Below are 12344 nucleotides of genomic sequence, written 5' to 3' on the forward strand. Positions count from 1 at the left end.
CTCAGTAGCATATTAGACCACATCCCTTAATATTAGCATATTAGGCCACACCCTCTGGGATAATCAAGTGCAAACTGAACTGTGACAGTAAGTTTTCCAGGCCCTGCAGCAATTCTGGCCGGCCAGTCAGACCCCAGGGAGGCTGCCACACAACGCAACTGGGCTCTGTGATCTCTGCCTGGCCCTGGGGAGGCTGCCGCACAGTACATCTGGGCCCTGTGATCCCTGCCTGGCCCTGGGGAGGCTGCTGCACAGCGTGGCTTGGCCCCACGATCCTCACTGGCCAGCCAGGCCCCAGGGAGGCTGCCACATGGCTTGGTTTGGCCCAGCAATCCCCAAGGGCCACACCAAGTGACCTCGAGGGCCGCATACAGCCCTCAGGATGGAGGTTCCCCCCTCTGGCTTATGGGAACTCCTCTGATGGCACATATCCAATCTGTGCTGTGTGAGATGTACTGGCTCCCAGTGGAGCGCCTGATCAGGTTCAAGTAGGCTTCCCAATCCCCAGGTCCCAGCGGGGGATCCCCTGGTTTTACAGGCTTCCCCCCTCCCCCAGCCAGCTGGCCGGTGGGGGAAGCTCCACCCCCATAGCCATTATGCACCTCCAGGAACGATTCCCATAGGGAATGATGGGGAATTGATCCGCGGGTGTCAGGGGCTCTGGGGGGGGGGGCTGTTTTTTGAGGTAGAGGCGCCAAATTTTCAGTATAGCATCTAGTGCCTCTCCCCAAAATACCTCCCAAGTTTCAAAAAGATTGGACCAGGGGGTCCAATTCTATGAGCCCCAAACAAGGTGCCCCTATCCTTCATTATTTTCTGTGGAAGGAAGGCATTCTAAAATGTGTGCTGTCCCTTTAAATGTGATGGCCAGAACTCCCTTGGAGTTCAATTATGCTTGTCACACCCTTGCTCCTGGCTCCGCCCCCAGTGTCTCCTGGCTCCACCCCCAAAGCCTCCTGGCTCCACCCCCAAAGTCCCCAGCTATTTCTTGAATTGCACTTGGCAACCCTAGGTTCAAGGTCTTGGTTTTGACTTTCATGGCCCTTAGTAGTCAGGGATCTACAGACCTTCAGGACGGCCTCTCTCAGTAGGACTCCTGAAGAGCATTATGATGTGGGAATAAGAACCTTGGGGTGGCCCCTGGCCTAAGAGATCTGGCTGTCCTCAACTAGGATGAGCGCTTTTTCGGCCCTGGCCTCCACCTGGTGGAACTCTTTGTCTGAGAAAGGCTGTGCCGTGCCTGATTTATTGCCTTTCCACAGGGCATGCAAGACAGAGCTGTTCTGCCAGGCATTTGGTTGAGGACAGCAATGGGGCAATAGAAGAGCTGGCACCCCAACCTCCATAACCTCCCCTCCCCCCCCCCCCCCGGTGGCCTGTGAAAACTAAATTTTCTCTTCTGTCATCTTGGGAAGTTTTATTTATTGCTATGTTACAGGTATTTTAACACTGAACTATATTAATGCTTGTATTATTTATTGGATTCATTCTGTTGTAAGCCACTCTGATCCCTGCTTTTAGGGAGGAGCGGTCTAATCAATTTAATAAATGCATAATAAAATAATAGAGGCACCTCCCTCTGATGCAAGAAGCCTTCCTTCTTCAGGCAGAAGGTGGTTCTTGTGCTGGTGAGAAGCTCCTTTTGCTCCTGCCGCTGGATCCAATCCCGTCTCTTTAACAATTCATGCATTTCAGAGTCCATGGGTTGACTCTGGGGGTCCCACACTGTGATGAGATATGAGTTATGGCTCCTCTGTGATACCTTCTGTGCTCAGTTTGGATAAGGACCATGTCACAGGTTTCTCTGCCCTGAAATGGTTGGGTGGGCACTATTTGGCCTGTTGGGGGAAGTGATGTGGCCTCCTTCTCATCTCTTTGTGCTTCAGTGGTGTCTGCTCTCTGCAGCTCTTCCAGCCCTCCCTGTTGCTTGCTTGGAATCCTTCAACCGTAGTAGCAAACTCAATCTCTTTCTCTCGACCAGAACACGTATTGACCCAAACAATCTGCGGGTAGTTAAAATCACCTATTATGACACAGTTTTTACATTTAGCCACTATCTTTAATCCTTCCATCATATTATAATCATCCTCTATCTTTTGATTTGGTGGGCGATAACAAACTCCCATAGTTAAATTTCCTTTTGGGCCCTCTATTTCAACCCAAAGGATTTCTAGAAGGGAATCTAATTCTCTGACCTCAGTCTCAATGGACTGTATACCCTCTCTGACATACAGAGCCACCCCACCTCCAACCCTTCCCTTCCTATCCTTCCGATATAACTTATATCCAGGAATCACCATGCCCCACTGATTCTCCTTATTCCACCAAGTTTCTGAAATTCCCACAATGTCTGTTTTCTCCCAACACTAAACATTCCAACTCACCAATTTTACTTCGAACACTTCTAGCATTTGCATATAAACATCTATAATTTCCCAGGCAAGCTAGGCCCGCAACCTTCCTCCTGTCGCCTTGAGACTTTGGCAGACAGTCCATACTGTTTGTCACCATCTCAGTGGACAACTCTGATCCACTACCCGGTAGAAAGGCAACAGCTAACCCTTCACCTCTTTGAGATGAGTCCTCCTGAACCAGAGACATTTCATCTCCTGTCGGCTTTCCCCCAAGATTTAGTTTAAAAACTGCTCTGCCACCTTTTTGATTTTAAGTGCCAGCAGCCTGGTTCCATCTGGGGACAAGTGGAGACCGTCTCTTTTGTACAGCTCCCACTTGTTCCAGAAAGCATCCCAGTGCCTAACAAACTTAAACCCTTCCTCCCTACACCATCGTCTCATCCACACACTGAGACTTCTAATTTGTGCCTGTCTCTCCTGCCCTGCATGTGGAACAGGTAGCATTCTGAGAAGGCTACCTTGGAGGTCCTGGCCTTAAGTCTCCCACCTAGCAGCCTAAATTTTTCCTCCAAGACCTCACGACTGCATTTCCCCACATCGTTGGTGCCAACATGCACCACGACCACTGGCTCCTCCCCAGCACTATCTACAGTCTATCAGCCTATCTACAACATGCGTAATGTCCGCTACCTTCGCACCAGGCAGGCAAGTCACCATACGGTCAGTACGCGGTTTTGCCATCCAGCTGTCTACTTGCCTAAGGATCGAATCACCAACTACCAAGACTCCCCCTCTCTCCCTTCTCAGGGATGGTTCCTTGGCGTGAAAGGATACCCGCTCACCAACTGAAGAAGAGGTCCCTTCTGAGGGCGCATTCTCCTTACCTCAGCCCGGTGCCCTGTTCCCTCTCAACCCTCATGCTCCCTGGCAGCAACGGGGCTGCCATGTTCAGAGTGGGGCTCATCTAATACGTCCCCAAGAGTCTTCCCCGAGTGCCTAACTGACTGTCTCTGTTTCTCCAGGTCAGTCACCTTGGCCTCAAGGGTATGAAGTCGTTCCCTGAGGACCAGGAGCTCCTTGCATCGAGCACACACCCAGGACTTCTGTCCTATGGGCAGATAGTCATACATGTGGCACTCAATGCAATGTGACACTCAATGCACAGAGGCAAAGACAAAATATAGCACTGTCTATATGTTCATATCAAAAGTTGAGACTCTTGATAAATTTAAAGAATATGTTGCCATGGTTAAAAACAGATTTGGGTGTGCACCTCAAAGCTTGCTGACAGATGGAGGTGGCGAATATTGCAATACTGAGTTTAAGACGTTTCTGAAAGCAGAAGGGATTGAACACAAAGTGACTGTCCCATACACTCCACAGCAGAATGGGAGTGCAGAAAGACTTAATCGTGTGTTACAGGTGTCAGACATTGTAACTCAACCTTATTTCTATAGTAGGTAGATATGCTTGCTTGACATGACTAACCCCATTTTGTAGGCTGCTATATCCCATGCCTTCTACTAACCCTGGGAACAGAGACATGCATTTCAAACCAAAGCAATTGCTAACCGCAAGGGGAGGAATTTCTCACTTGGTACAAAGAACATCTGGGGCCTTTGAAGCTGGCATGCCCCAAGGTAACCAGCAGGGTTCCTTCCCTGGGAAGGAGATAAGGGAGATAAGGGAGTATGGGAAGCGTCAACTGTCTCCAAGAGTGTGAGAATGGTTTTATTGTTATGCTCCTCTGTAATGTACAAAACCCCAAGGTTTAGCCTTGAAGAGTATCAAACTCAATCTGCTTCTATACCAGACCGCTTGTTCTCAAATAAATGGATTAATTTTGAAACAAAATGATTCGTTCTTGTTTGAAGTTCCAACGTCTGACATTTTGAGTTTGATCTATTTTGGAGCTTATCCGAACTGGGTACTTCGGCTGGATGGCCGCCAAGGCCAGGGCCCCGCGCTGGCTACAGTGGCGGATTTCCTACAAGCGATGCTGCGACAATACAGGGACCCGCTCCAAGAGGTGAAGGCCCTAGCCGCGCTGAGGGAGATCGAACAAGGATCGAGGACGATCCGGGAGTACGCCGCCGACTTCCAGGCACACTGCACCAAAGTAAGGGGTTGGAGCGAACGCATGAAGTATGAGGCCTTCCAGAACGGCCTCAATGCCAACATCCTCGACCGCTGCTACTCCCAGGGGTGGCCGGAGATGCTGGTGGGATGGATCCAGTTGGTTGGGGAGGTAGAAACCAACCTCCAGCACGTCGTGCTCCGGCACCAACAACAGCTGGCGGGAAAAGGAGGCTGAACGGCGAAGACCCCCATGAAACCCGAGGCGAAGAAGGCGCCAACCCCAGTGGCCAGCTCCACTCCCACCACGGGGCGGAGGTGCTTTCGGTGTGGAGACCCGGGGCACCTAGCGGCCAACTTCCCAGAGAAGGCGCGCACCCCCCAACAAGCACCGAAGCCACCAACTGGAGCCCCGAAGAAAACGGAGGGCAAGCTGAAAGAGCCCGGTCGGGGCAACACCACCACGTCAGTGGCGATTGACGAGGATATTATAACAGTCGAGGACTCGGGCGAAGAGTCGTGGGACCCCGACTTGACGGGAAATGACAGCGACCTGCACTGAAGGGTGCCAAGCGGCAGGTCGCGGAGCTGATGGCACCATTAAGGGTGAGGATAATGGGGAAGTTACTTTTTATGCCCGTGACTCTGCTGAACCCCAAGTTAAAGAGGTTCATGCACACCCGAGCATTAGTTGTCTCAGGCTGCACCCGGGAAATTATCACCCCCCACCTAGTTGAGGCCCTGGGACTAGCGAAAGTCCCCCTCCCACACCCCATCCAATTTGAACAAATGGATGGGACAGCCATGCGGGGAAAACCGTGCACCGAGGAAACCCAGGCGGTGCCGGTCAGGACTCTAGGGCACTGGGGGGTGGAAATTTTCGTGGTGGCCCCCTTCTCATCTTTCGACGTGGTGGTTGGGGTGGGTTGGCTGGCCCAACAGCAACCGGACATCCAGTGGGAGGCCCAGACCATAGACTTTACCGACTGGCGGTGCACCCACCACCACTGGCAGGAGGAGTGGGGCCCCAACCTGCCACCGCAGAACGAAAAGATCTGCGTGACTGTGGAAGAAGTCAAATCGATCCCCAAAGAGTACCAGGACTTGAGATGGGTGTTCAGTGAGGAGGAAGCCAACGAGCTGCCACCCCACAGAGACACGGACTGTGCCATTGAACTGATCCCAGGGCAGGAACTTCCCCGAGCAAAGCTGTACTCGATGGGGTGGGCGGAGAAGGACGAGCTGAGAAAGTTCATAGACAAAAACTTGAAGCGGGGGTTCATCAGGCCCGCTACAGCGCCCCACGCCACCCCGGTTTTCTTCAGGAAGAAGAAGGACGGGAGCCTGAGACTTTGCACCAATTTTCGTGGGATTAATGGGATTTCCATGTCCAACGCGTACCCCATCCCACTAATCAAAGACCTGTTGAGCACGGTGTCGGAGGGGAAAGTGTTCACAAAGCTTGACCTCCGAGACACGTACTTTAGGGTCAGAATAAAAGAAGGGGATGAGTGGAAAACTGCCTTCAATACCCCCATGGGATAGTTTGAATACTTAGTAATGCCTTTTGGGCTACAAGGGGCGCCGGGGGTGTTCATGAACTTTATAAATGAAGTGTTGAGGGAATATTTGTACAAAGGAGTGGTGGTGTACCTGGATGACATCATTATTTATTCTAAGGACTTAGAGTCCCATGTGCCCTTGGTCCGGAAGGTCCTGAACACACTGTATCAGCATAAACTATACGCTAAGCTATCAAAATGCGAGTTCCATCAGACGGAACTAGACCACCTAGGTTTCCGGGTCTCCGGGGAAGGTTTAGCGATGGACCCAGCCAAAATCCAGGTGGTACTAGACTGGGAAGCCCCGAGAACCCGACGGCAGCTACAATCTACGGGACCGCCTTTCTCCGCATATCCCCCAGAGAGCACTGAGTTCAGGGGCAAAAAACCTACTCTCGGTCCCCGGACCAAAAGAAGCCAGGCTATGCGGGACAAGATCTAGGGCTTTCTCGGTGGCAGCACCAGAGCTTTGGAATGCTCTTCCAGAAGCCATACGGGCCCTGCGGGATCTGTCTGCATTCCGCAGGGCCTGTAAGACCGAGTTGTTCAAGCAGGCCTTCGAGGCTTGATGAAGATGGCTTCCACCGGACATCACACAGAACGCCGGTGTTCACGGCTTGGAATTCTAATGCCGCTATAATGTATTCAGCACTATATAATGGTTTTAATAATCTCAAATTGTAATACGTTTTTAAACTGGAAATGTAAATTATGGTTTTATATATTTTATTTGTTTAATTGTGTGGATATTGTGAGCCGCCCTGAGTCCGCTTGCGGAGAGGGCGGGATATAAATCAAATGTAATAAATAAAAAATAAATAAATCTTTCCTCGGGTTCGCAAATTTCTATAGGGGGTTCATAAAGGGGTTCGCCCAAGTAATGCTACCACTAACCCACCTACTAAAAATGAAAGGAAAGGGGGCAGACGCCAAAAGGCCCGGGGCGAGCTTGCACTGAACACCGCAATGCCAAGCGCATTAGAGAAACTGAAAAGGTGCTAGCCCACCCCAACGAACTAAAACCCTTTGTGGTGCAATGCGACACCTTCGATGTGGCCGTCGGAGCCATATTAATGCAGAAAGACGAGGAGGGGAGGCTCAGGCCATGTGCATACATGTCCCGAAAGTTTTCAAACAAGCAGAGGAACTGGTCGGTGTGGGACAAGAAGGCTTTCGCGGTGACGTACGCCTTAAAGACATGGCATTCTTGGTTGGAAGGGGCCCGAGTACCTTTCGAGATTTGGACCAACCACAAAAACCTAGAGGCCCTAAAAGGGCGGCGGAAACTGACAGCCAAGCAAATTGGTTGGCGGGATTCTTCGCTAAATTCAACTTTGTGCTCAAGCACATCCCGGGGTCAAAGAATTTCCTAGTTGACGCTCTCTCACGCCTTCCCCAACACGAGAGCCAGTGAGAGGAAGTCATTGATTCCCTCATTCCACCTTCCTAGCTGGAGGGGTGACGACCCGATCGGGAAAGAAAACTGGGACTGTAGAACCCTGGGGGGGCGACAAACTGAAGGAGGAGACCGAAAAGGAAGGGGGGGAAGAAACCGGAAGGCATAGAGAAGGGGGAAGGAAGCTTCTGGTATTACGATGGAAAGTTTTACATTCCCAAAAGCCTGCGGCAAGAAATACTGCAGCACTGTCACTGCAGTAAATTAGCAGGGCACTTTGGCTATGTGAAAACCCTGCACTTGGTGAACAGGCAGTTCTGGTGGCCCCAAATGAAAAAAGACATCTCAGAATTCATGGGTTCATGCCCCACATGTATCATGGCCAAGAAAAGGGGGGGGGGGAACCGCCAGGGCTCCTCCAGCCTCTACCCACCGCTTCCAGGCCGTGGGCAGTAGTTTCAATGGATTTTATTGTGGAACTTCCCTCCTCGCAGGGGAAAACGGTTATACTAATAGTAGTGGACACCTTCTCTAAGCAGGCGCATTTCATCCCCTGCAAGCAACTCCCCACGGCCAAAAAGTTAGCGTATTTGTTCTTCCATCACGTGGTCCAGCTTCACTCATTCCCGGAGAAGGTCATTAGCGACTGCGGGCCGCAGTTCGTTGCCAACTTCTGGCGGGAGTTTTGCAAACTGGCAGGAATGGAACAGGGGTTGAGCTTAGCCTATCACCCGCAGACGGATGGACAGCTGGTGAGGGTGAACGGGCTTCTCATAAGAACATAAGAACATAAGAGAAGCCATGTTGGATCAGGCCAATGGCCCATCCAGTCCAACACTCTGTGTCACACAGTGGCCAAAAAAACTATATACACACACACACACACATATATATATATATACACACAGTGACAGCGACTGATGGACCTCTGCTCCATATTTTTATCTAACCCCCTCTTGAAGCTGGCTATGCTTGTAGCCGCCACCACCTCCTGTGGCAGTGAATTCTCGAACAGTACTTGAGGCGCTACATCAATTACCAACAGTCGAATTGGGTCGAGCTCCTGCCCTTTGCTGAGTATGGCTACAATAATAGTGTGCATAGCTCCACCAAAGCATCCCCTTTTCAGATAGTCAATGGTTATGAAGGCAAGCCTTTTCCCTCTCTGCCAACCACGGGTGACACAGCGCCACCTAGCTCCTGCCAGCATTGGTGGGAGGGGGTCAGGAAAGGATGGGAAGTGATTCAGGAAAACCTAGAGGCAGCGAAAAAGACCTACAAAGACTATTTCGACAAGAAACACTCCCCGCAGTGGGAGTTTAAGGAGGGGGAGAGTGTATTCTTGTCAACTAAGAACCTTCCTTTGCCACAGACCTGCCGAAAACTGGCATACAAGTTCTTAGGGCCATTCAAAATAAAAAGGGTGATTAACAAGGTCACAGTAGAACTGGAGTTACCAAAAATGTTTAGTAAGATATACCCTGTTTTTCATTGCAGTCTTCTTCGCAAGGATCCTGGAGCCACATCTTGGCACCCCCACCCTCCAGAGCCACCTCCTATTCAAGTGAAGGGCCAGAGCTACCATGAGGTGCAAGAGATCCTGGACTCCAGGGTCCAAAGGGGGGTTTTGTACTATCTGGTTCGCTGGAAGTACTTCCCTAATAGCTGCGATGAGTGGGTAAAGTCAACAGACCTACGAGCCCCCCAATTACTGAAAAAGTTTTACCTACTGCACCCAGACAAACCCCAAGCAAGAGCTTAGGGGGGGCAGTATGTCAGACATTGTAACCCAACCTTAATTCTATAGTAGATAGATATGCTTGCTTGACGTGACTAACCCCATTTTGTAGACTGCTATATCCCATGCCTTCTACTAACCTTGGGAACAGAGACATGCATTTCAAACCAAAGCAATTGCTAACCGCAAGGGGAGGAATTTCTCACTTGGTACAAAGAACATCTGGGGCCTTTGAAGCTGGCATGCCCCAAGGTAACCAGCAGGGTTCCTTCCCTGGGAAGGAGATAAGGGAGTATGGGAAGCGTCAACTGTCTCCAAGAGTGTGAGAATGGTTTTATTGTTATGCTCCTCTGTAATGTACAAAACCCCAAGATTTAGCCTTGGAGAGTATCAAACACAATCTGCTTCTATACCAGACCGCTTGTTGATGCAAGGATACAAGGACTGAGATTGGATTCATAGTAGGATATCCCTCAGTGGGAAAAGGCTACAGAGTCTATGATCCAAAGCTGAATAAGACTAAACTTTGTAATGTTGTGTTTGAGGATGACAGTAATTTGCCTAGAGCACCCTGTGTACCAGAATCTAATCCTGAGGTTACTGATGATGCTTCTGACGATTGGTATAATTGGTTACCTGTAGTGACCACCGGTGAACCAGCATGTCTACCTTCTGAAGACCCTACTGATCCAAAAGGGGAAATGGGGACCGCACCGCAGGGAGCAACAGAAACTCCACTCATTTTAAGACAATCAGAAAGGAGCACAAAGGGCAATCACCACAGAAATATGGATACTGTGATACTGTGAGATCTATAGAGACTGTGAAACCTTCTGAGAATCCCAGACTAGTTGGATACATGGATGTCAACTACGCAGAAGAATCGTGCAATTACAGATCAACCAGCGAATACTTGTTCTTCTACGGAAATGGACTTGTAGACTGGACTAGCAGAAAACAGACTATAGTGGCACAATCTACAGCAGAAGCTGAGTGTGTGTCAGCAGCCAGTGTCTGCAGTGAACTTGAATGGATTTTTCATCTGCTGAAAGACTTCAAGATAAAAGAACCTGTAGCTATTGTAATGTTTGAAGATAATCAAGCTTGTATTGCTATATGTAAAGGAGAAAGTAGAACATCCAGAAGTAGATCTATTGGTATTAAATGTGAGCTAGTGAAAGATCTACACCAGAAGGGGCTGATTAAAACAGAATATTGTTGTACAGAAGCTATGGTAGCTGATATATTTACAAAGCCATTACCTTGTGCTAGATTTGAACGTTTATGTGAACTGGTGAATCTAGTTGATGGGAATGTTACAGTGAATAATGAATAATGACTATTGGATGTATAATGACTTGCACATTAGGCATTGAGAAGGGGTGTTGGAAATATGTATCTGTTTTGTATGTCCTTTGCAATGTTCTAAAGTTCCAGTTATTATAGGGTTAACACTGCCTGATTCCCTGTTGACTGCATGACCTGGGAAGAAGATACTGACTGCTGTCAATGAAGGTCTAGAAGCGGGAAAACCTGTTTTGTCTGTTTGGTCAGTTAGTCAGGTGAGTTCCTTTGTTCAGGCAGAGAGGTCAAGAAGAAGGAGGAAGTAGCCTCCATTAAGCACATGATCTTCTAGTGTAAGCATGTAGTTCTATAGTGTTTGTTATTTTCACCTCCCAGTACCCTTTCCCTGTAGAAATAAATATGTTTTTGCTTTCTCATGTTAAATGCCTCTCAATGATTATTTGATCCAGTGATCCATCACACTGTTTGAGATAAAGAAATAGAATTTCAAACAGAATTCCCTAACAAATTCTTATTTGTTACAGGTAATATCCTGTTTACTGACAACAGTTAACTCTATAATGACTGAAATGCAAGCAACTTGCAAACTCCAACAAAGATCGATTCAGAATGCAATTAAGAAGACTGCTGGCAGGCATGAATTGTTGGGCATGCCTCTTTCTTTTATGGAGGGACTGTGCTCACTATCCATTCATTTTATGGGGCAGTTCAAAGCACCACTGATATTATTTTTAATAAGTACCTAAGTGGTACTTCCAGATATACCTGCCCATCAACGTCAGCCAACTGTTGGCCCTCTCTGGAAGCAAGGTGGGTCTCAAAGGGCTTTTCAGTAGTGGCTCACTGTGCATCAGAGGCCTTATAAATGGTGGCTCCTCACATACGAAATGGCTGGCTACCTGGTGCCAAATATTCCGCCAGGCGTTTGATGGATTTTGATTATTCATTACCTCTCTTTGTTCGGCTCTGCTTTGTGGAGAATGGCTGTTGAAGCGCTGGTCCTTATTGTTTATGGTCTCTGATTGCGGCAGTCTATCACAATTCCGAATATTTTATTGTTGGTGTTTTTAATATCCAGTGTGTTGTTTGTTACCTTGGAAGCCAGATGGGTCAAGGACCAGTATATTGATCTTCAGAATGAATGGATGGATGAATACTAATAGGCTGATCCTGATTTCTTCATTAAGACGGTTACCTTGTTCTCCAGTTAAAGCTACTTTTCCTTTGACTGAGTTGGTTTGCTGCTTTCAAAACAAGTTTGCTTTAGGCTGACTGGCAAATCTCCAGTTATCCTCATCACAGGAGTGCCATCTTTGATAAAGACAGGCAGTCATTTTAGGAGTTAATTATCTATTGTTCTTGATGGTGGAGATGCTCTGTTCTTTTGCCCCACCTTCTCTCGTCTCTTGTCCTTCTGGTGTTTGAGCAACAGCAGCTCTCTCTCTCTCCTGCGCCCTTCAACTCTTGGGGAAATAACTGCCCATCTGCCTCTCACCCTCATCTGCCATTCCCCGGCTGTGCCGCCCCTTGCTCCTTGGCTCCTTGGAGTTCATTTCACTGTTGATCTTTCCTCCTTTCATCTCCGCATTGAGATAATATTGCATTTATTTAACTCTCTGTTTATTTATAGATCTCCCATCTGTCTCCCCCTCCCATTTCCTCTTCCTCGCCTTCTCCCCCAACATCTCTCCCTCCCACACTCCATGAGTGATTAATCATTTTGACAGGCTCCACCACGATGGCCTTTATTTCCTTCAGGGAGCCCAGCCATGTCTCCTGGCACTTCTCTGACACTCCTGTTCTTCCACCAATCAGCCGAGATGATTGCAAAGGAGTGACCCTGCTCTGCCTTGGGGGGCTTTTTGTCCTGGCCAGCTGGGAGAGGGGCAAAAAGGGGGTTGCCATTTGAGCAG

This window comes from Heteronotia binoei, chromosome 6, assembly GCF_032191835.1.
Source record: "Heteronotia binoei isolate CCM8104 ecotype False Entrance Well chromosome 6, APGP_CSIRO_Hbin_v1, whole genome shotgun sequence".
In the NCBI taxonomy this organism is placed as follows: domain Eukaryota; kingdom Metazoa; phylum Chordata; class Lepidosauria; order Squamata; family Gekkonidae; genus Heteronotia; species Heteronotia binoei.